At 37.7% G+C, this 24,866-nt stretch overlaps 1 protein-coding gene across 1 annotated transcript in view; it reads right to left on the bottom strand.

Annotated features, from left to right (window-relative positions):
- The window catches only part of DSE (dermatan sulfate epimerase), a 38,975-nt gene extending 28,273 nt beyond the window's left edge, over positions 1-10,702 (bottom strand). The window contains exon 1 of the mRNA XM_032217107.1: positions 10,145-10,702. The gene's annotated coding sequence lies outside the window, so the exon portion shown is untranslated. The remainder of the gene's footprint in view (positions 1-10,144) is intronic.
- Positions 10,703-24,866: the final 14,164 nt, after the last annotated feature.

Genomic DNA, 24,866 nt, shown 5'->3' with positions numbered 1-24,866 from the left:
GTGAGAACAATAGTGGAATGGCTTTCCTCCAGAAGTTGTGGGCACTCCATCATTGGAGGTTTTTAACAGAGTTTGGACAGCCATTTATCCAGAAAGAGAGAGGATCTCCTTCTTGAGCAAGGGTTGGACTAGAAGATCTCCAAGTCCCTTCCAAGTCTTTTATTCCATATTCTATAATTATCTGACTACCCCATATTGCTTTATCTACTGCATATTCCGAAATAAAATTAGAAAACATTTTGCAACAGGTGGTTGCGATTTATTATATTTTATATTTTTTGAACCACCCATTTCCCTCAGAGAGGGACTCTGGGTAATATTGCTACACAATATCATCTCCCATTTTCAGATAATAGACCATCACACATCAGTAAAGGCAAATAGGAAAATGATATATTTTTCTTCTTTGTACAAAAAGCTCCAACTGTTTGGAATTGAACAAGTAGGCACCATTAATAAAACTGCAATGTAGTTTCTTCTCTTTAGATTCAATAGACTTATTGTGCCAACAGGTAACACCCACAAATGGTTGTGGGGAAACTATCAGGGGATAATGGCGAGCATAGGCAAGCAAGATAGAGCATAAGTTCATTGGCCTCTCAACAGTGAATTTTGTCTCCTGCCTCCTATTTTATCCCACTCAACTTCCTTAAAAACTGATCCAGGTTATTTTGAACATTGCTGTTCTGGTCACTATAGCTCAGTTATGACATATTTATTTTATTTAAATTTATTGTCTGTCCAACTCCACTGGGTGGCATAATAACTACAGAAAAACATATAAACAGCTAGAAACATTAAATCAAATAGGCAATCTAAACAAATATGATCTAATAAACAACAAAATTAATGTAACAGAAGCCATGGAACATATCATAAACATCAACCCCTGGTCTGGGACCAAAGCCAGATTTTCAAGGTTTTCTGGAAGCTTAGGAAAGAGGGTGCTGTCCTTATCTGTGGGGAGGGATGCTGTTCCAGAAGGTGGGGGCTGTTACAGAAAACCCATCCTTCCTAGGTCCCACAATGGAGCAATGTTTAATGGAGGGAATGATGGCTTTAAACACTCTGCAATTATATTGTGAAACCTAGGTATCTCTATCTCCTATATGTTGCCTTCTTATATTCTTCTACCACTTTTTTTTCTTTTCCTATAATAAATATATTTAAGGAAGAGAAAAGTAGAATAACTGTATTGATTCTATACCATCTTTTTATGTAGTGAAAACAGCACATTTTAAAGCAAGGAGTAGATATAGGGCAGGATAATGGTATTATGAAATCACAAAATAGGTGTAATCTGATGTGTGGGGAGGGGACAGATTTATTCAACTTGTTTAGATCTATAAAACAGTCTTAACATTCATATGCATTTCAGTGGAAAAGGAGCAGGAAATTGTAGTTTTCCAATTTGACAATATATCTTGTCAGCTGTTTCTTTTTAGTGTTTTGTAGCCAGAATAAAAACCAAAATTTATGCCATTTTGCTTGAGATATCTAGTCTTTATACTCTCTCTATCTTTCTTTCTCTCTTAACTCTAACCTACCTTACATAGTAAATGTCAAGGAGAAAAACTGCTCTCTATACCACCTTGAAGAAAACATATTGATGGCTCATTGACCAAATCAACCCATACTTCTCACTTGAAGCACAATTGACCAGGCTCAAATTTTTTCTACTTTGTACATGTATGAGAAGACTCAAGTCTTTGGTAAAAGCTCGGAATGATTGAAAATGGTAGAAAGGAAGGAAGAAAGAAAGTCTAACAATAAGGTGGAGGGATTCAGTAACAGTGTCAGTCAGTGTCCCTCATTGGGAGACAGTTTAGGGATAAATTGTGAAGGATAAATTCTATTTATGTCTTCTCTAGAAATAAAAAAATGACTTATGGTAAATAGTTAATCAATACCATTTGAATTCTTGGGAAAAGAGCAGATTATTGCTCTGGCCAATGAACTAATTCTCTATTCAATACATATGTTGCTACACTGATAGAACAGAAAGGATGGTAGCAAGCAAGGTAGGAGGTAAAGAGGACATGTAATGGGCCTGATTCCTGGAACATTTGTAGAGTCCCATCTCCTACTTGTGTCAGTGTGGTTAATCATATAGCCATCCGATATTTTGTTTTGTTTAACTTGACTGCTAATCAAAATTCCCCAAATTGTGCTTTGCCTTCTGGAAGCCACACATCTTTTTTCCCCCAGATGGCTTCAAACAGTCATTTCCTGTTTCCTCCTGAGTTTAATTTTTCACTGAGCCACTAGAAAGTTTAATATTGCTGTTTAGCTTCAGTCTTTCAGTCTGCAGATTATGGACCTTTTTTTTTATGGAGGGAATAATCTGCAGAACAGGATTGTAATCCATTTCCCAGACCACTCTGGCTTTCAAATAAAAGCCTTATAATCAAGGCACCATGGAGGCAACTTGTGCAAGGAGAATTAATGTGACAATTTGAGTGATATTCGCCACTGCATTTTACTGACTGGTAATACTGTTAATGCATTATTGACATACCATACTGTTAGAGATGATGGGGGAAATGTTATGATACATGCGCTAGGAATGTCCACCAACATTGCTATACAGGTAGTCATGACTGTGAGATCAGAATTTCTATTGCTAAGCAAGGCGGTTAAAAGAGTAGCACCTAATTTTATGACCTTTTGCCACAGTTGCTAAGTGAATAACTTCACTTGTTAAGTAAATCACAGAGTTGCTAACTTTGAATGGTGGTAAAGACTGTATTATTTTTTTCTTTTCTACAACATTTATGAGGCTGGCTCTACTATCACTGGTCATGAGTTTGATTACAATTGTTACACAGACTTTAATCTTCATATCCTGCCCATTCACATAGCAGCACCAATAGCTGTGCTGACACCATATGCTACATATTTTGTTACTCCTTATACTTTATAGCAATAGAACTTATATACCGCTTCACAGTGCTTTACAGCCCTCTCTAAGACAGTTTACAGAATCACCATATTGCCCCCAACAATCCAGGTCCTCCTTTTACCATCCTCGAAAGAATGGAAGGCTGAGTCAATCTTGAGCCAGTGGGGACTTATACTGCCAAACGGCTGGCAATCAGCTGCCAGCAGAAGTAGCCTGCAGTACTGCACTCTAATCGCTGTGGCTCTTATGGTCTTTTACAAACATTTGAGTGTAAATTTATTTTTTTAAATAATGAGAAATGCTGCATGATACAACTTGCAGCATAAACAATAGACATTAATGCTTAGAAATAGGAGATGGGTATTAGGTATGGATAGGGTTGAGAGGGCTTTATGGTTTTATGTTGAGGATTTTTTAATATTGCAAATTGCCCAGAGCCACCAGAAATCTGAGCAGCCATATAAATGCATTTATAAATAAATATAAAAAATTGGGATAAGAATCTAATAACATAGAATGAATATTTTACATTCATTTAGGAATAGAAAACATACATGCATACTTGTGGAAAGAATTCTAAAGTGTCATCTCCACAGTCCAATTACCAATAAATGTAAATAAAATTTTGGACTCCTGCTTAAATAAAGCAAATGTTATACAACTTTTGGTGTTTCTACATGAAAATCAGGAAAAGGTTTGCCAGTCTTAGAAATATGGCTATAAATTTTAATTTATGTTCATACATTAACACTGTCTTAATAAATTATGCTGATAATTTTTATTCATTAAAGTGATTCCCTTCAATTTAGAAAATTGTCCATTTGGTTTATTGAGGTCTCATTCAAACCGACACAAACTATTTTTTTTTCTGGATTATCTTTTTAAGTGGCTGCATCTTTTCTGATATTTGGCAGACTTCCATTTCTTCATTCCATGCACTTTAGCAACATTAGAAACCATAAGTTACTGAAAAGTTGAGTGTTTATTGCTGTTAAATCAGATAATGACTATCAAATCGCCTAATTTATAGCAGAATAGCTCTTGCTATAAAAATTACTATCATGATGCAACCCATACGCTTCTTTCACCAATGCAGGGAGGAGAACAGGGTGGATCTCATATTTATACCAGTCAATGATTTCCTGTGCAGATTTCAGAAGCAAACATTTGGTTACTTTCACTGCCCATTGCATTTCCTGTGCATATTTCAGAATCCAAGCACTTGGTTAGTTTCACTATCCACTGCAGATTTCAGTAAAGCTAAAAAGGAGAAAAATGCACACAAGACCACAAAGGATTTAGATACCAAACCTGATTGGTGGGCAGAGGAAAAGTGGAGTAGATAAAAGGGTGCTAGGTTTTATATGCAGGACTTAAAATACCATGGAATTCTTTTGTATCATATTGTAAATTTACAAGGGAGAACAAAGTTTAAGATAAAGATATGGAGCTTTGGCAACTATGTCCTGAACTCTAGGCAGGATTAATTGCATCATGCCATGGAAGGGGACGAAAAAAGCCCAGAAAAAAAATGTGAAAGCCACAACAATATTATTGTGTTCCCTTTTACAGTAGAGAAGCTTGGGGAAAATAAAAGGAAAAGTATTACAGTCTGAGAAATTGGATTTAGCTGATAATGTGGGAATACTATGTGGTGATAAGGTTTTGGAATGTAAATACTTCTTTACTGGCAAAACAGATGTTTAAGACATTTTCCCCCTGAATTAAGTACAATATAGCAAAAGTGATCTTTGGTTGGAGCTGACTTTAATTCTGTTGCCCTTATAATGCATTCTAGGCCGGTATCTGAGAGAAATTCCCACTGAGGCAAAGGGTGTGGGTGTCTATTTCAGGTAAGATGTTTCTCTTTCTTTATCTTTGGGATATTTATATATTATATAAATGAAATATATAAACTACAGATCTGTAATAGTTTTATTTAATTTGATACTTTTTCAATTCTATGCAATTTAAGAAAAGTAAAAGAACACTGTGCTTTTTTTATTGCATTTCATTACTTTTGCTGACTCCCCAATTGAAAAGGCACCAATTCTATGGTCATATGTATATACATGTACATATGGAATCACCACACATATATTAGTTTTGGAGTCAATAGATGGAGCATTATTTATGTTGGTCACCAAAGCACACAATACCCTTCCTCTTTCAGAGAACATTTATATCTCATCTAAATGTACCGTATTTTTCGGACTATAAGACGCACCAAGATTTTGAAGAGGTATTTTTTAAAAAAAAAATAGTTTTGCCCTCCCCGACCCCCAGGAGCACTCTGCAGGTCTGCCAAACCCTCTGCACACTCCATTTTTTGTGAAAAACAGGGCATGCAGACAGTTTGGGAGGCCTGCGAAGTGCTCCTGGGGCCTGGGGAGGGCAAAAGCGTGACGCATGATGGGTTTGGTAGGTGAAAAATTGGTTTATTTTTTGCAGAAACAGGGTGGGCAGAGAGTTTGGGATGCCTGTAGAATGCTGCTGGGGCTGGGGAGGGCAAAAACACCTGTTTTTGTAAAAAAAATGGGCCCTTTTTTCACTTGCTTTTGCCCTCCCCAGCCCCAGCAGCACTCTACAGGCCTCCCAAACCCTCTGCATGTCCAGTTTTGCAAAAAAAAAAAAAGGGATATGTGGGATGGGGTTTTGGGAGGCCAAAAATGCTGTATTCAGTGTATAAGATGCACCCAGATTTTCACCCTCTTTTTTGGGAGGAAAAAGGTGTGTCTTATACTGTGAAAAGTACACTAATTTATAATCCGTGTCTATGCAACATACCCAGGCATAATTCCCAATAAATTGACTACATATTTCTATACTTGGATCAGTGGTGGGTTTTAAATCCCATTCCAACTGGTACAGTTGGAACGGGGCCGGAGGCGTGCTTATGGACGCGTGCAGCGCTCATGCATGCAGCGTATGCATGCGTCTTAGTGCCTTCACAATGTTCTGCAACACTCCAGCTGCTGTGCGGAGTGTTGCACAGGCGTTGTATGTGCCATGAGCATGCGCAGAAGTGCAGAAGCCTTTAAACACCGGTAAGGAGCTCGGATGGCCCTCCGGAGCACCATACCGGAATGGTATCCGGTGCTCTGGGCTGGCTCCGGTATGCCCATACTGGGGCGTACACCTGCAACCCACCACTGACTTGGATTTATAACTCTATATAGAGAGGTAGATTTCTCATTTGGCCATGTTCGATTTTAGAGGGCAGTGCTCATCTCTTTCTTAGCCGAGAGAATCAGTGTTGTCTAAAGACATTTCCATGGTTATATGGCTGGAATACCTGTGCATGGTTACCTTCCCACTGAAGTGATATCTATTTATCTACTTGTATTTGCATTGTTTAAACTGCTAAGTGGGCAGGAGCTGGGGCAGGAATGGGAGCTCACCCTGTCGTGTTGTACTTGGGTCTTAAACAAATTCTACTTACCTTCCTGTAAAGCAAAGTTGTTTAGCAATCAGACTGCAAAGACCCATCAAAGACAAGTTCAAGGGCTCAAGATTGTTAGGAATAAGTTTAAAATAAGGAATAGAAGCTTTCTTTGTGCAAGTCTTTACCACTGGATTCCTTCTTTGTGCCCTACAATTCTATAGTATACAGTATCATCATGGAGTGAGCAGTTCCAGACATTGGGAGTTAAATTGGTTGATTGGGTGCATCTTAATGATGCCTGAAGAAGTTTTGCCCTTTTATTTTCTAACACCACACAAGTGTTTTCCAAAACACAGTTTAACAAAGAACTACCCAATGACCATACTTTTGCATATAAGTCACTGTGGAAAATAGTTTGCTGTTAGGCAACTGTTTAGTTAAACTAGGAATCTTACTTAATCTGCTTTTATATAGTGTTGTCACTAAAAGAAGAACATTATGTCATGAACTTCTCTTTTTTAAATAATGGGACAGAAAACGAAACTATCTAATCTTATGTTTCTGCTTTAGTGCTTTATTTTATAACTAGCTTTGTCCCAAGCACACAATTTTTGGAAGATGCTAAAAGCCATAAATACAACTTAAGAGCAACTTCAGGATGCTATCTTACCTTCTAGTCTTCCCCAAATTGATGTCCTTTAGAGCTGGGACCACTATTCCCCAAATTCTAAGCCTAAGCATAACAGAAAATTCTGAAAACTGCAAAACCACACCATCTAGACTCAAAGGTGCATTTTCAAGAGGCAACTGGACTTTCTGGTTTTTCTTTTAAGATGTTTCTCTTCTCATCCAAGAAGTTTCTTCTTGGATAAGAAGCCAAATGTCTTCAAAGAAAAACCAGAAAGTCCTGTTTACTCTTGAAAATGCACCTTTGGGACAACCATGACCTGGATGACTGAGAATCTCAATACACATTTAGCGACACACCATCTAGAGAACCAAATGGGACAATGCTCGAGGATATGTCTCATTGAGTACAATGAAACATGCTTCTCAGCATACATATGTAATACAATTCTACAAATACCACATAATCTGAAGAAAGTTAAAATAGCTCTCAGTATAGGAAGACAAAATCAGACAAATAATAAAACCCTTGCTACTGTACTGTACTGTACTATACTACTATACTATACCTATTAGTATTATTATTACTATTACTATAGTTTTTTTTCCTTTGCCCCTCTCCTACTTTTCTCTCTCTTCATCTTATCAGAAGCTTTTCAAACCTGAATTAAAAATTCATTGAGAAGGTCAAAGGTGCACTACCACATCTTTCTAAGTTTTAAAACATAAAATAGGTCCTTTAGTAACAATGAAAAAAACATTGACAAAAGTATATTAAAACAAATTATGAGATAACGAAGAAATGTAACTTCAGTTTGTTAATTTGAAAAAAGTGGGAGGAAAGACTTTGGATGTAAATTCTGAGGCTGACTATCTCTGTCTCTCTCTAGTTAAATTACTTTGTTCTGCATGCAGTAGGAAACTCCTTTGTTCATCTCAGTTACTTCTTGCTCTGTTTTAAGATAGGAAATATTAATACAATATTTAATAAAGTAAATATAAAACAGATTTATCTTATTTTTTTAAAAAAAGCTCCTTCCAAAACATTAACCATCAAAATCCTATCCTCCTTTACTAACCAAGTTGATACAGTACATCAGAGAAATAACTTACACATCATAGTTAGAGTCACTAGGAATGATAGTGTAGGTTAAAGCCTACAGAAGAAAAGCCTGTGGAAGGAAATGGTAGCTGTCTTCAATAAACTAGTTGGTTGTATAAAAGGCAAGGTAGAATTGTTCCAGAAGACAAGAATTGATGGGATTAAATTACAAGGAAACTGATTTTGGTTGGACATTATAAAAAGATCCCTAACAGTAAAAGCTATTCAAGAGTGGAAGAGACTACCTTGGATGTGTGACAGACCCTATTCACTAGAGATGATTAAATACAGGCTGGAAAGCTGCCTCTTGGGATGCTGTAGTATAAGATTGTAGCATTGGGCAGGGGGTTAGACCAAATGATTTCTGATGTCATTTCTAAACTTTATATCCTTTTACTGTGGTAATTAGGTAGTGTATTGAAAAAAATATTAATGGCAGAGTTTAGATATCAAAATATCGCCCAATGACCCTCCTTAAAAAATGAATCAGCACAACTCTTTACTTTTATGCACTTTATTCCCCAATAGGTTTATATAGTTTGTAGTCTTAACTTTCTCTTCAGTTCAACGTAGGCAGATTGCCTTTGGCAGATAAATCAGGTTTCATAAAGGATGATAGTAATGGATTGCTACATTTTTATTTAAGCTATAGTATTTCTAATTTTGCATGTGATAATTCCAAAAATAGGAAAACATACTAAATGCAGCACTGCAGGCTACTTCAGCTGACTGCAGTTCTGCAGTTCGGCTGTTCAAATCTCACCGGCTCAGGGTTGACTCAGCCTTCCATCCTTCCGAGGTGGGATGAGGACCCGGATTGTTGTTGGGGGCAATATGCTGACTCTGTAAACCGCTTAGAGAGGGCTGAAAGCCCTATGAAGCGGTATATAAGTCTAACTGCTATTGCTATTGCTATTGCTATACTCTTCAGGACAAGGGGACGAATCCTAAATACATTGTATACGTTGGCTATTTCCATACCAGCTTACTACAATAATGATATTGATATCAGCTTTTTAAAAATCTGTTCTCAATTCAGGAACACTGTAACTCAATATTACTGTGTATCAATAGTCATTTACAAGGATCTCTGTGTAGGAATTGGCTGTGTGAATTCAGTCTATATACAACTATAGTACATTTAGAACAATTTTTAAAACAATTTAGAGGGCACATTTACCTGTACTTAATCAAAAGTGAGTTCAGTGGAGTTTTTTTCACTGTCCTGGTTCTATATAATTTCAGCCTATTTTTGTGGTCAATAACATTTTAATAAACTTTACACATAACACAAATAAGGCAAGGTTATGTATATGTTTATTGTTCCATCTAAAATATATTTACTAGAGGCCTGAGTCATAGTTGCTCAGTGACATTTACTGGTATTTCTTGAATCTGTGTTCAAAGAATAATGTTCCTAAATGTCCGCAGCAGGCAGAAAGTCTGCAAAACCCATACAGCAGTGATGTCCTTTGGGACAATTTCACTTCCAAAAACATTAACCTCTCCACTTCAACTTTTCAAAACTCTACCCTAAATTACAAGCCTTGCTTTTGGCTTTGTACTTCGCTGGGGATCTGAGTAAAGAATCAAGAAAGCCATATATATAAAATGTGTGGAATTGGGCCAGCTCCACACATTCTTTTTAAATCCAGAAGGCTCAAATAGTTGATTAAATTCTATTACCTTAGAAATAAAGATGCATGCCAGTAACATAGGCAAGCTACTTTGAAGATCTCAAGCATGTGTTACCAAGACTGACTTTTGGCCATACCGATCTGGGTATTTATGGGAACTGTAGTCCAACTCACATGGTAAGAATCAGCCCCAGGATGTCTGTCTGGAATACTTTACTAATTGGACTGCACAGGATTGCAACTCCAGTTTCTGGAGCGCTGATATAATAACCCATTTCTAACTTCGAAGAGATTCGCAATCTACTCATTAGTTCGTAATGAGTGAAATGTCCCTGAGCAATTGCTAGACCCTCTTTCCCACACCCCAATATCTTTTTTAACGTACCCCCCCCCCTGCCTATTGCTGACCTCCAAGTGTGGGCCAAGAAAAAGACGTCTGGTAACGGGCCGCCTGTCGGTGGACGGTGGAAGGAACGGCCGCGTCCTCTTACCTCTCTCCTTCTCAGCTTGCTCTTGGCGCAGCCTTTCTCACTCCACGGCGGCAGGAATGCTGAGCCACCGGTGTAAAAGGCGACGCGGGGGCAAACTTCTGCCCGGCTGGGCGAAGTGGCGGCCGGTCCGCGACGGATGCTCAACCGGCTAGGTTGAGCGGACGGACAGCCGGACGGATGGATGGAAGCAGCTCGGGCCGCGCCGATCACAGGACAGCGTTCGCAGGCGCCTGAACTCCGCCAGAGGGAGGAGACCTCAACGTCACCGGAGAAGGGGAGAGAAGAGGGCGAAGGAGCCCCTTATAGTCCCACCTCTCTCCCGATGGCCCCCCTGGCGGATTTCGCTTTAGGCTGGCCGGAGTCTCAGACGCCTGCGAAGTTCTTTTCCCGCCAAAGTGGCGGAGGGCGAGGGCCAGCCCCCGCCCGCAACGCTTCTTCCAGAGGAGAAAGGAAAAAAAAAAGATGTTCACAATAATTTCGCTTTCTTGTAACAAGGCTGTCCGCTCCTCCCAGGCTCCCGGAGCAGGGCTAAGGAGAAGCGACGCATCTGTGGAAAGCAACCCTTTCTCCCGGCCCTACTCTGCCCGGCCTCAGCCGAGTCTCCTCCTTCTCCCCTCCTTTCCCGGGTCTCATTTTATTCAGCTCTCGGTCTCCTTGGATCTTGGTCGTTGGACGGTGAAGTTCTCGTATGAAACAGCCGTGGCTGAACGTTTTTTTTTTCCTTCTTTGCTCGCCCTTTTGGGTACCAAAGAGGGGGGGGGGGAGACGAAGGACACGAACCCTAACCCTAAAGCATTAAAAGAAACCTCCACGAATTTCTTCCCGTGTCTTCAGGGCGCAACTTCTCATCCTTTTGCTCCCAGAGCCCTTCCGATGGCAAACGACGTTAGTGACAGCCAACCAGTCCCTTCAGTGGTCTACCAAGAAGTGAAGATAGATGTTGGCTTTTTTCCCCCTCTCGTTTACTTTCTCTGCTTAACTACATCTCATTTTTCCTCCACTCCAGGAGGAATCAGGTAAATCAGATCATAGCTCCTGACCTTTGAAACAAAGGAGAAAGAAACAGCATTTTCAGGGAAAGGAGTTGCTCCTGCAAAATGGGGTCATGCTTCTGCCCCTCCAGTACACTGAGTGCTTTTCTGTCCTCTCCATATTACAAGAGTGGGTTAAGTCAGTAATACAGGTATAGTCCTCAACTTACAACAGTAAGGCCAATTAAAATTACAACAACAATGAAAAAAGTGATTTACGGTCATTTTTCACACTGCATCACCATGGTCACTTGGTCAAAATTCAAACACTTAGCAACTACTCATATTTATGATGGTTGCAGTATCCCAGGATAGTGTGGTCCCCTTTTGGGATCTTCTGACAAGCAAAGTCAACAAGGAAGCTGGATTCACTTAATAACGATGTTACTTACTTAACAACTGCAGTGACAGAGGTCTACTGTCGACCTCATCCCATTCCTAAGAAGTCTTTAAGGGGCGTGCATAAGTGAACCAGTGTGCCTACTGTCCCTGCCCTAATATTCCCTTGTATTTGTATTCATTTCATGTATTCATAATCATGTATATAGTTATACAATATCTGTTATCTAATTCATGCTTGATGAAGTAAAATAAACAAATAAAAAACAACTGACAAGAAAGGTGATAAAATGGGGCAAAATACATTTAGCAACTGTCCCCCTTAGCAACAGAAATTTGGGGCTCAATTGTCAAGGTGAGGGAATTTTGCTTGTTGAGCTCAGTCTTTGGCTGACAGAGGGGATGGCCACTTCATTTTCCCATTTGCATCCCTGAATTCTCCAGACTGTAGCAGAGATTCCATCCCCTGAGCCAAATCCCTTAGAAAATAAATCTGGTTATATTGAGGCATTATAAGCTCTCTAACCCATCAAAATGGTGGTGCTCTCGTTATTTAAAGTGTACAGGTTTCTCTCAGCCTGAAAGGCTGTCAGATAAAATGCAGAAAAAAGGTCTCTAGCTTACTGTCTAAATATAATATGACATACATTTACTTGGAAAAAAAATAGAGAAGTCATTCAACATTTACTTATGGGCTAAGAACAAACACAGTAAGAGACCAACACGGCAAAACAAGAAGAGTCACATATTCTTAGTATTTGGTGATTCCTGTTAACATTGACCAGCTATGGCCTTTTCAAGGAAGCTGAAATGATGTGTCCTGCCTAGATATCCATTCCACAGAAGATGATTTGACATTTCTGAAGAAATGACTGATTTGGGATCGATTGAGCTCAAATTGTAGCAATAGTCTGTGGTGAGGTCCTATCTCCATGCTTGGTCCCTGATGATGTCTGTCAGAAGAAGAGGTTTACCTCAGCTGTTTGCAACACTCTGCTTTTTTTTCTTAAAAAAATATATTCCTAATATTTTATCCTATATTTTTAACTAATCAGATTGTCGGTATATGAGAGCCAGGCTGGTCTAGCGCAATGATGGCAAAGGTGTGCCAAATTTTTTTGTAAAGGTGTGCCAAAATTGTGCGTGTGTGTACTGTTACGTGTGCACGTATGCCCATACCCACAATTCAATATGCCCCGCCCACCTGCGCATGTGTGCGCAACCCCTGTGCATGTGTGCGTGGCACCCCGCCCTACGGGGGAGGGAGTTTTCACCCTGCCCAGGCTCTGGAGGTTTTCCTGAAGCTTGGGGAGGGTGAAAATGGCTTCCACCCCCTGGAGGCCATCTGGAAGCAAGAAATGCATCCAACTTCCAGAAGGCCTCCATAGGAGGCCATTTTCACTCTCCCAAGGCTTCAGGAAAGCCTCTGGAGCCTGGGGAGGGCAAAAAACAGGCCCAACAACCTGAAGGACAACCGGAAGTTCTGCTTTTTGCCCTCCCCAGGCTCCAGAGGCTTTCCTGAAGCCTGGGGAGGGTCAAAACGGTCTCCCTCGGCCCTCTGGAAGGCCGAAAATCAACACCGGAGCTGACAGCTCCTGTGCCAGCAAATATGGCTCCGCGTGCCACCTGTGGCATGCATACCATAGGTTCGCCATCACGGGTCTAGGGTTTAAGGCACCAGGCAAGAAAGCATGAAACTGAGTTCAAGTTTTGCCTTAGCCATGAAAGCCAGCTGGCCATTCACTCTCTCATCCCAAACCACCTCCCAAAGTTTGTTGTGGGGAAAATAGGAGGAAAAAGAAGTATTAGGTATGTTTACTGTCTTGGGTTTATAAAAAAAAATAATAAAGGTCGGATACAAATAAATAAATATCACTCCAAGTAAGTCTCTACAATAATTCAGCACAGATAGTTTCATCATCCTCATTTAGAAGTGATCAAAATAGCACATCTAATATAAGTAGTAGGTAACATGTTTCAGCTCCTGCTTAAGTCTTCAAGAACATCAGCAGATCCAATTAGCACAAAGAACTGCAACATGATTGATCTGTTGAACTTTACTTGCCATTTATAACTCTTTTTTATCCCTTTTCTTATCCATGTTAAATCACTTTTATTATCCATTTTATCATCCAATTAAGACTTCACTTTAATTTATAATGGTTAGAGGGTTAAGTGTTGTTTTAACCTTGTGTGTCTTCTAGAATCACCTTCATGAGATATAAATCAAATAAATAAATAAACCTCCCATCTTCCTCTATTCCCCTCAAGCCATAATATGCTGTCTCATCAGGGCGGGTGAGGAGTTATCTGTGGGAGGGATGGGTAAACACTAGGAATTTATGCCAAGAGTATGGGTGTTCTCCTGTTGAAAGATATGCAAGGCCAGGTTTGGGGACAAATAGTCTGGAAAAATATCTATATGGTCACTAAGAGTTCACACTAATTTGATTGCATATCATCCTCATGATTGTCATTCCCCCACCCCCAACATTACTTGTTTTTTTTAATTACAGAGAAAATTAATTGAGGAGAAAATACAGTAACTGCATAATAGCTTTGACTGACATGGCTGGAATTCATACCGTGACAGGTCTTATTTTCTTTCGACCCCTGAAATAAGTGCTTGGCACTTATCTTATTATTTTTGAGGTGCAGGAGGTAGCAAGCGTGGTCACCTCATAGCTGCTGCTGTGTTGCAATATTTTCGGGGAGGCTTTATTTTTTGTGGAGGGCTTATTTTTTGTGGAGGGCTTATTTTGGGGGGAAGGCTTATTTTCAGAAAAACAGGGTACAAGAAAATCTGCCTTCAAGGAGAAATATTGCCGAATGTCATGCATATTTCATATGTTTGTATATTGGTGTGGGAGAAATCATCACCGCCATTATTATATTCTTGAAATTTTAGGAAATGTTAAAAATCATGGAAATTCTGTAATTCTCATTTACTATGACTTCTTATAAGTAAAGGATATTAACTATAACTTTATCTTATAAACAATGGGTTTATGATGATTTAGCTCACCAAATAGATGTTACAAGCATATGAAAGGTATGTTTAAAATGAAGACGAGCAAAAGTGTTTTTACTGGAATGAATAAAATGCTTCTACTTTTTGAAAACGTAGAATATTTTGCATTTGAAAATACATATTATTTCTTTTTTTATTTGCTATTTTAAAGTTGTGAACTCATGTGATTGCTCTCCAGTATTTTCACTGCACACTACTTGTTTTGCTTTGTTTGCCAAATCTTGTAGTAATTAAGCATATACACCAACATTCTTTTAATAAATAACATAGGATTTATAATGCAAAACAAAAGATGGGGCAGGAAACAGCCTTTTGCCAGGTTGCAAGAACCAATCTCCACTGCCACCTGGCAAGCTGCTGCTATTTCCTGTCTCCTCTTTTTGTTTTGCATTACTGTAGAAACCCAATGTTAATTATTTATAAAAACCTTGGAATGCTTTTAAGGGGAGCTATTGAAGCCATATTTTCCACAGCATGCCTATCTGTATGTCTTCCATTCTAAGACTAGCTTTTATCCATAATGATCTTTGCCTGCACAAGGTATTCTAATGCCAATGTAGTGGATCCCTGGAGTGCTGGGATCAGTATTGCAATGTGATCAGACAGGCAACTCTCTGATGCTTTTGGAATAATCATGCTATTTTGATGGAGGAGGGGGGGTTGAGGAAAGTAAAATAAATGAATAATACATTCTGGATTTACAATTAGAGTGTACTTTTGATTGGCTGCTTTACATCTTATATATGCATGCATTGTTTATATTAATGGTCTATATCCTGCCTCATTCTGAGAAGTTTCAAAATACAGTAATTCACAAAAGGGAAAAATATAATAAAATATGTATAAAAATGATTGTAGGAAGTAAAGCATCAGGAAGGGATGAAAGAAGGAAGGAAGGAAGGAAGGAAGGAAATATTGAATATTTCAACACAGACTAAAAACCCCAAAACTGTGCTGTACAATGCATATGTACTTACATATATACCTCTTGTACTGATATGAGAAATATTTGTAGTTTAGGATTGAACTGTGGAGTCCTTGGTGTTCTCTGAGCTTGGTGGTTTTCTTGCAGATGTTTCATGACCAAACTAGATAACATCATCAGTGCTAGAAATCTGTGGGGTTTGCTCTTATTTTTATATATTAGTGGCTTGCCCAGTCATGGTTGGTGGGACTGTTCTTAATGGTTCCTTGAACAAAACATCTCCTCACCAGCATCAACAGTCATATGAGCAGAGAGTAACACCAAAATAAACACTAGACCAGGGGTGTCAAACACAGGACCATATGTGGCCCATGATGTGGTTGGATCTGGCCCATGGGGCCATCCTGGAAAATATAAGGGGCTGACCCAGATCGCTTTGGCCCGGTCTACCCAATGCAAAGAGGAAACATTGGGCCAGAGTGTTTTCAGCCCGGTCCACCAAGTGCGAAGTGGAAGCGTGCCAGCAGTTTGGGGAGTAGTGTCAAGATGGGCATGCCCAACTAGTCAGCCACACCTACCCAGTCAGCCATATCCACCCACCCGGCCCCTAGAGGTCAACCCATCACAAACCCTGATGCAGCCCTCAATGAAATTGAGTTTGACATCCAGCACTAGACCATAAATCAAGAAGTAACAACAATCAAGGAGGAACTACCAGTGCAGACAAATAAGCTAACAATAAACAATAGTCTAATCAAGGAACCACCCAAAACACTCCCACCAAAACTGACAGGACAAGCCATTAGTACATAAAAATAACAGTGAACCACATTCCCTTCCAGCACTGATAATGTTACCTAGTTTGGTGATGAAATGCCTGCAAGAAAACCACCAAGCTCAGAGAGCATCAAGCACTCCACATACCTTTTTTAATATAGGCAGTCACTGGATACATTTGTTAGGAAGAAAAAATTGGCGAATGTTCATGAAATGGCCCTCTCTATTCAGAGCAACCTTCTTCTTTTTAGAAAGCATGTAAAGACAATCTTATATTCAAATTAGTAATTGGCACACTTATTTATATGTAGAGATAATTTAGGATATATTCTAGTTCTCTTATTTTAGGGATTTTAAAGGCTAAAGACAAATCAACATAGTAGTTTTGTTGCATTTCTCCCCAAGCTGGAGCTAGCAAGTTGTCATGCCATTAATCTCCCCCTTCTTTGTTTATGATGAACACAAGATTCTGTTTTGTCTTTGTAAAATGCTTGATTGAAAAATTATCTGGTCAACCTGGAGAGCTTAATTATACAGAGCCCAGTTTCAAACACTATAGAAAGTGGAACAAAAAGCATGATTCTTTGGATTGATTTTTTTCACTTTTTTTTCATGTAGCCAGCCCTTCAATCTAATAGGTGGCTGTACAAGTAGCAAGGAGATACAGAAATAGAAAATTGTAATGATGAAGTACTTGAAAATTCACCTGTCTAGTTTCAAGGCTTTGCAATCTATAGAATGCAAAGTCTTGAAACTGATTGGTCCATGGGTGTCAAATTTGCGACATCACGTTGCAGTCATGTGACATATCACAATGTTTTTTCCCTTCGCTGAGCTGCGGTGGGCATGGTCTGCGTGTGACACATCTGGCCCGCAGGCCACCAGTTTGACACCCCATCCAGGGCTTAAGACATGTAATAGAAAATGTATTTGAAATAACTCAATCTGCAGCTTGCATGGCTGTAGTTCTCCAGAAAGATTAATCTTCCTAATATCCTAAAACTAATTTTTACAGCTCCCACACTGATTCTCTTAGCTAAATCCAGCTGTTTAGGAACATTTATTCACTGGCTATATTAAGGCTGCAAAAATCCAGATGACCACTAGAGATGGCAGCCAAGAGATACAAACCCCATCTAGTGATTAAATCTAGGATTGAACAGTTGTATCCATAGTTACAAAGAATAAAAGGAGATCCCTTGATAGTATAGTAGGAAATAAAAACAAATGCATTTCACAAGGAACTAGTTTATTGTGCAGCCCAGTTGGAGAAGAATTATTAACAGTGGGCAACACTAACTGAGGCTTGAATATTGACTACCGATCACAGTCCTCAGAATGTCATACATTAAAACAGTATGAACAGCAACACAGCATGAAAAATGTTTGGGTTGCAAAAGGGGTCTGCTGTGAAAGTAACAAGGACTAAAGGCATGATTTCCAGCTGAAATTGTAAAGGAACATGGCAAAACATCAGTGTAAATGTGATCTCAGATTAGCATCTGGAATTTAACCCATTACTAAATAATTGGCCAATGTAATATTTTCATTACTTATATACGGTGTTCATGATATATGTGATGGTTTTCACAGATACCGTATATATCAATATCATGTTCTGAATTCTTATATCTTAGAAAGGCAGCCATCTTTATAGGGTCTCATTGTAATTTCACCTGGGAATTATCACGGCCTGATATCCAACTATTTTCCTTTGATTTATTTGTCCATAAAATCACCATCTCAGTTTATAGAACTATAAATGGAATTAAATCAGTCTTTTATGCTTGTCTGTTTGTGTGCTTATAGGTTCATGTAGCTGTGCCATGAATGCATTCCAAAATCCTGCATACATCTTCACATATTTCCTTCATACTTTTATTATTTCCTTTGGCTTTTATATCATTTTTTTCCTGATATAAAACTGAAATAGTAGAAAGTGCAAAGAAAATGCCTCCTCTTATGAAATTTAACTGATTTCATTTCTCTTCCCCCCTCCCTCCCCCTCCTTAGCAAATTTTAAGCTTGAAGCCAATAATCAGTAGATGAAGGGAAATATCTCAGCTCATTTTTGCAGGCAAGAATACAGTGCCACATCAGCAAGCTCAATACAACTGGAGGAAGATAAAATTATCTTTGGAAAACAATATCCAAGCTGGTCTTAAAGATTTCACATTTCAATAGTTGTTATGAGGTTAGTTATTATAAAACACATATTGAATAGCATTCAATCCTATCCTCAGTTTTCCCAGTTTATATAAATGCTTTCCTGTGCTCTCCAATCCTAAAGTTATTACTTGGGGGAGGGGGGGAGATGAGACTTTGTTTTTCTTTAATGTAAATATAGTGGTGTCAAACCCTTTTAAAACTGAAGTGCAATGAATTTCATTTATCCAATGAATCCCTACCTGCAATCTGAAGTGATTCAGGCCACAGTTTGCAAATTTGCCAGAGGTGAATGAATTGTATTACTTAAAATTATTTTACCGTAATTAGAAGTAGCCTCTGGAGAGCTGCTATTACTGCTGCTGTTTTGGAATTGTCAGGGGCAAACTTTACAAATAAATGGAATCCAACATGATTTTATTTCCCCAAATCTTTGGTCAGGGAAGAAGTGCTGAAACTAATTATTCTACAGGAAGAACATTTTAAACAAGGAAAGAGGGAATGAGATTAAAAGAGTTAAAAGGTTGGGAAATAAAATCATGCTGGATTCTTGCATTTTTATCATTTTTGGCTCTGAGAATTGTAGTTTTGGCAAAGTTTAGACATTTTAAAGCAACTTTTAAAAATATTTTTTGTTTTGCTGATAAATAGGCTGCAAGGCTTTGGGAAAATCACAAATTATCCCTAACAATATTTAGCTGCTGATAAGACAAGCTACATTTATTATTGAAACTGCCTAGAGTACAGTTTGTAATAATTTACCATCGGAACTGTATAGTATCATTTTTGAATAAAATTCAATAATCAACATGTAGTTTATAAAGAATCTTAATCTTCTGAAATAACTCACTTTGGTCTCTTAGTTTTAAGTGATCAAAAGACTGAAAATGCTGAAAGAAAAGATTTCTTGTGTCTCTTATTTCATCTCAATGTAGGCATGCTTTTTGGAAATTGCAGTGTACATTTATTGAGTGTGTAGAAGTGGATTTTGTTCTCTACTAAAAACAAAATCTTTGTGACATAAGAATGAGTCATGAATCTAAGTAAACATTTGGCTTGAATTTTTTAAACAATATCATCCTCTGTCAACAATATTTTCTGATTGTAATTCTGATCTATCTGTAGCTGTAAAGTTTCAGGTTGGTGGTAGAGCTGCTGTTCATCATTCAACCAATAAAGTTATCTTTATTGAAAGTGTAGGCCTTTATTTTTTCCATAGCCCTAATAGTTTTACTTAGTGTTTTAAAGCATTTGACTTTAGAATTAAAGAGATAATATAGTTAAAATAAATATTAAATATTACACATTTTAAAATCAGTTTTTCTGTTACCATTACCAAAGAATATAGTAGATTAAACATGGGTCTTTAGCTTACCCATGAACATTTTTGAAACTGATAAATTGTTTACATGTTCTTTTGCATTGCCTTTGATAAAGGAATGTTCTGGAATGTTGTTGGGATTTCACACATCCCACCCCCCCACACACACACTACTGACACTTGAAGCAATCTGTCCCATTATTTAAAAAGGAGAAATGAAGGAAAATTGTGCTTTTGCTACGATTGCTAGACATCTTTGAAATAGGCAGATGAATTTTTATGCACACAATATTTTCTTCTGCATAGCTGCTATGGAAGTGGCTCCTGGCCATCTTTTTATATAGATGACTGTTATTTGATATGTTGTAGGAACCCATTGATTCCCTTACCATCATATTAAACCACAGTATGGTTTATTGGTTTGGGCATAAAATATTACCAAAGGTTATCTGGTCTTGACTGACTCAAGAGAGTGGTGCTCTTCTCTAAATTTCAGCTGAGGGAGCCTGCATTGTCTGAGAGATGCTTTCATCATCATGTGGCCAGCATAAAAATATGGAATGCAGTAACCTCCTTGCTGAAGTGGTACCTATATATCTACTCTAATTTGCATGCTTTCAAACTGCTAAGTGGGCAGGAACTCACACTATTGCACAGTGCTTGGGTCTCAAACCCTGGCTGTCAACTTGGTAGCTGACAAGCCTAGCATCTATATTATATTATATTATATTATATTATATTATATTATATTATATTATATTATATTATATTATATTATATTATATTATATTATATTATATTATATTATATTATATTATATTATATTATATTATATTATATTATTATATTATATTATATTATATTATATTATATTATATTATTACATTAAATTGCACAATATTACATTTATAATATTAACAAAATACATTATAGCATGTGATTTGTTAGTCTGAATTTATAGTGAAATATATTTTTTATGCTAACATCTTAAGAGCATATTCAGCATATCCATCTGAATGCTCTAAGAAACCCTTTACAGATCTGTCTGCTGAATACACAGGGGTATGTTGTAGTGTAAGTACTCCCAGTACTTACACTACAACATAATACTCTTCAACATCTTCATCAATGATTTGTATGAAGGAATAAATGGGGAACTCATCAAATTTGCAGATGACACCAAGCTGGCAGGAATAGCCAACACTCCAAAAGATAGACTAAAGATACAGAAGGATTTTGACAAACTTGAACATTGGGCACTATCTAATAAAATGAAATTCAATGGTGAAAAGAGTAAGGTTCTACATTTAGGCAGGAAAAACGAAATGCACAGGTACAGTATAGGTGGTACCTTGCTCAATAGTAGTAACTGTGAGAAGGATCTTGGAGTCAACTATTTAAATATGAGCCAGCAGTGTGCAGCAGCTGCCAAAAAAGCCAACACATTGCCAACACAGAAGCAATGGGTGGAAACTAATCAGGGAGAGAAGCAACTTAGAACTGAGGAGAAATTTCCTGACAGTTAGAACAATTAATCAGTGGAACAGCTTGCATCCAGCTTGAGGACCCGGATTGTTGTTGGGGGCAATATGCTGACTCTGTAAACCGCTTAGAGAGGGCTGAAAGCCCTATGAAGCGGTATATAAGTCTAACTATTGCTAATATACTTTCAGATTTGGCACTGTAGGCCTTCCTGTTGTTTGGAGACTAATTAAAATTATTCATTTCAACCATGGCTTCAATCCAGATCTATATATCTGGAAAGGAAGTAATCTCATTTTAACTTACTGTATGCCTGTCAATTAATATTTCCTCAAAAAAAAAGTACTACTGCCTATGTTAGCTCTATTTATGTACATTCCTGCATTTGTGTAACTTCATTTTTTGTCCTTTTTTGAATGGGAAGCTACTTTTCTCATGACACCTAAGATATATAACAGGAGAAAGTGAATGCACAACCCTACACCATGCAAAGAGGCTTCTTGGCTTTGTAAATTTCTGATAAATATAATTCACTTATATGTCATGTATTTATTTGACTTCTATCCTATCACTCTCCAAGAACTCAAGACATGGGGACTACCTTTTATTTTATCTCCAAAGCTGTAACCTTGTGAGTTAGGTGGGGGGAGAGGGAGGGAGGGAGGGAGGGAGAGAGAGAGAGACCCATAATCACTCAAAGAGTTTCCCTATTGAAGAGTGGACTTTTACCTCTTAGCCTCTTAGCCATTATACACACATTGTCATTATGTTTCTATTCCAGAATGTAGCCATGTGAATGGCACTCAAACTACACATCACTAATTATAGTAGCATGATTCTAATATGCTTGTTATTCAAAGTTAATTGTTACTCTATCATTAGACTGAACGTTGTAAAATAATTCTCCAAATCCATTTTGGCTTCACAAAATCTTTTAATCATGTCGAACTCTGGTTTTCATTCTAATAGAGATGCCCCAGTGGTATATTCATTCGCATTAAGTGAGGGAATAAAAACTATCAAATTAACGTGTTTCAAACCAACGGTAACATCACTTAATTTCCTGCTTAAAATTAGTTTTAAAATCTGTTTTATAAATGAAGTCCCTCTATTTGTTTATCTTTGCACAACTGGATTATTTATTTAAACACGTATGCATACACGTGCAAAAGACTTTGAAACAGATGACTTCCCTGACTAAATAGATAAATTCAATCTTGACTTATTTTCCCAAATCACAATGTTTAAATGAAGTGTTTTGGATTGACTATCCAAACTCAAGAGTTGTCTGGTTTAACAGAGATTGGAATCATGAATGGCACTGGTTTTTATATCCCTGTTGCATAATGGTCATTTTGGGTGTTCTAGCCTTTAATTTGGTCAAGCAACTTAAACATTAAAATGTTTAGAAGTGGTTAGTCTGGTTTTCATCTTTCCAGTGACAAGTATGTGAAATTCACTTGTTGGGTTGGGAGACCCATGTTTGAACTCAGACTAGGGAAAGAAAGGGATTTATCCTGATTCCATTGAAAATGCTTTTGTTAGAGCACTGAAAGAACTTCAGAAGTTTGTCTCTATGAATAACATCTGTTGACCAGTTCTTCAAAAAAACCTCTATGGTTTTATACTAAAGCACATGTCAAAAACCAAATTAACCCTATGAAATATTCATATAATTTTAAGTAGATGTCCATCTATAGCTTCGCCATGTATTCTAGGCATGCTGGAACCATTCTGGACTGCTTGTAAAAAAAAAAAGCTGGAAAAATATTCTAGGAACTGCCTGTTAGTTTTTCCTTACAAATTCCAATTTTATTTGGGTCTAATGGTTTCATTGTTCCAGAAAAAGATACCATGAATGTTTGTAGCCGAGCTGTGTTTTCTGTCTTGGAGGAAAATATATCCATTAAGGCAGGGGTAAAATTCATCAGGTTCTGGAGAACCGGTAGCGTAAATTTTGAGTAGTTCGGAGAACCAGCAAATACCACCTCTTGCTGCCGCCCGAGTGGGTGGGAATGGAGATTTTGCAGTATCCTTCCCCTGCCACACCCACAGAACCGGTAGTAAAAAAAAAATGAATTTCACCACTGCATTAAGGGGAACCTTATTTGACTACATCATCCTATATAGTTACTTAATTTGGCAGTCTTCAGTAAATTATATAGCTTGCCAGAATGCTTAAATGTCAGATGAGTTGAGTGGAGAATAAAATGGCAGAGATTCAAGATATAAGTGGTTTTATTTTTCAATATCCCCCCCCTCCAATGAATTAAAAAGAGGGAGATATGGACTGGTTCCACTGTATGATGATGGTTTAACTTTTCATTAATTCCTTCTCTTTCTGACCATAACAGGTCCTTAAAATGGAAAAAAAAAAGTCATGAATTTGTAATTTTTTAAAAATACCTCATAGGCACCTATCAATGTTTAACAATATATCAGTGTCATTAATTATAATATTTTATTTATTTATTAGACATCTATACTGCTTAATAGGGCTTTCAGCCCTCTCTAAGCGGTTTACAAATTTTTTTTTTAGCAAATTGAGTCAGCAACTTGACCCCCCAGTCTGGGTACTCATTTCACCCACCTCGGAAGGATGGAAGGCTGAGTCGACCTTGAGCCTGAACTGCAGATCACAGTCAGATGAAGTGGCCTGCAGTACTGCACCCTAACCACTGCGCCACCTCGGCTCTTATTGCATTCCACATAGCAGATTCTTCTTTTTCTTCTATAAGTAACAGAATCCAGAGCCACTCAAGAATAAATAAACTTTATTTTCAACTTCATACAGATGAGAACTGCCAAAGCAGACGGAAGGCTTCAAAAATAATGACATTTCAAGTTTATACTACCAGATCCTTGAACTGTGATTTATCCTAACAGATCACCCTTTCTGAGGGAGTAGTCCACATGCAAGAAAAGTTTAATGTAATCCAACGTACCGACATTTGTCTTACTGAGAAAACACGAATGGACATAAACATTGGCTAGATTATGGTATAATCCTATATTTATTTACTTAGAAGTACATTCTAACATTTATTCCTACATGCTCATAAAATTGCAGTCTTCATTGCAATCCTATGTCTACTTATGAGAAACTAAACTCAACTGGTTTGAAATGCAATCTCTTCTGAATAGACAAGCACATTCATGTATCAGAATAATGCAAACACTAATTTTTGAATCTTAAAAAACTCAGAATAATTTCATAATCCCAACATACTATTTCTTTCTTACAAATTCGAATTCCAGGCCATCCTTCTAAATAGTTACAGATTTCCTTTTATACAAAAGAATGATGATGTAAAAAAGGAAGATACCATCCTGGAAGTAAACTCATAAAAGGGGATGTAAGATATGTGCTTTTTTTCAATACCAATGGTGAAGGCAGTTTTTAGGTAAATGTGTAGCAGCAAAACAGTGTTCAGCATCTTAATCTTCTTAAATATAAAATTTTATGTTATATTTTCCCTGAACAGGAAACAGGTTAATAATATATTTCTCACAAGAGATTTTCTAAAAGTCGATTCATTTAATTTGACAGGTTTTGATTCTAATTCAGATTAAAAATATATTTCACGCTACAAAATTTAATCAGACTTTGAAATGAAAGGCTAATTATTATTCTTGCTCATTGTGCATTC

Source organism: Thamnophis elegans, chromosome 4 (genome assembly GCF_009769535.1).
Source record: "Thamnophis elegans isolate rThaEle1 chromosome 4, rThaEle1.pri, whole genome shotgun sequence".
NCBI lineage: Eukaryota > Metazoa > Chordata > Lepidosauria > Squamata > Colubridae > Thamnophis > Thamnophis elegans.
Note: the sequence above shows the minus strand (reverse complement) of the source record. Positions and strands in the feature narration are given on the sequence as shown.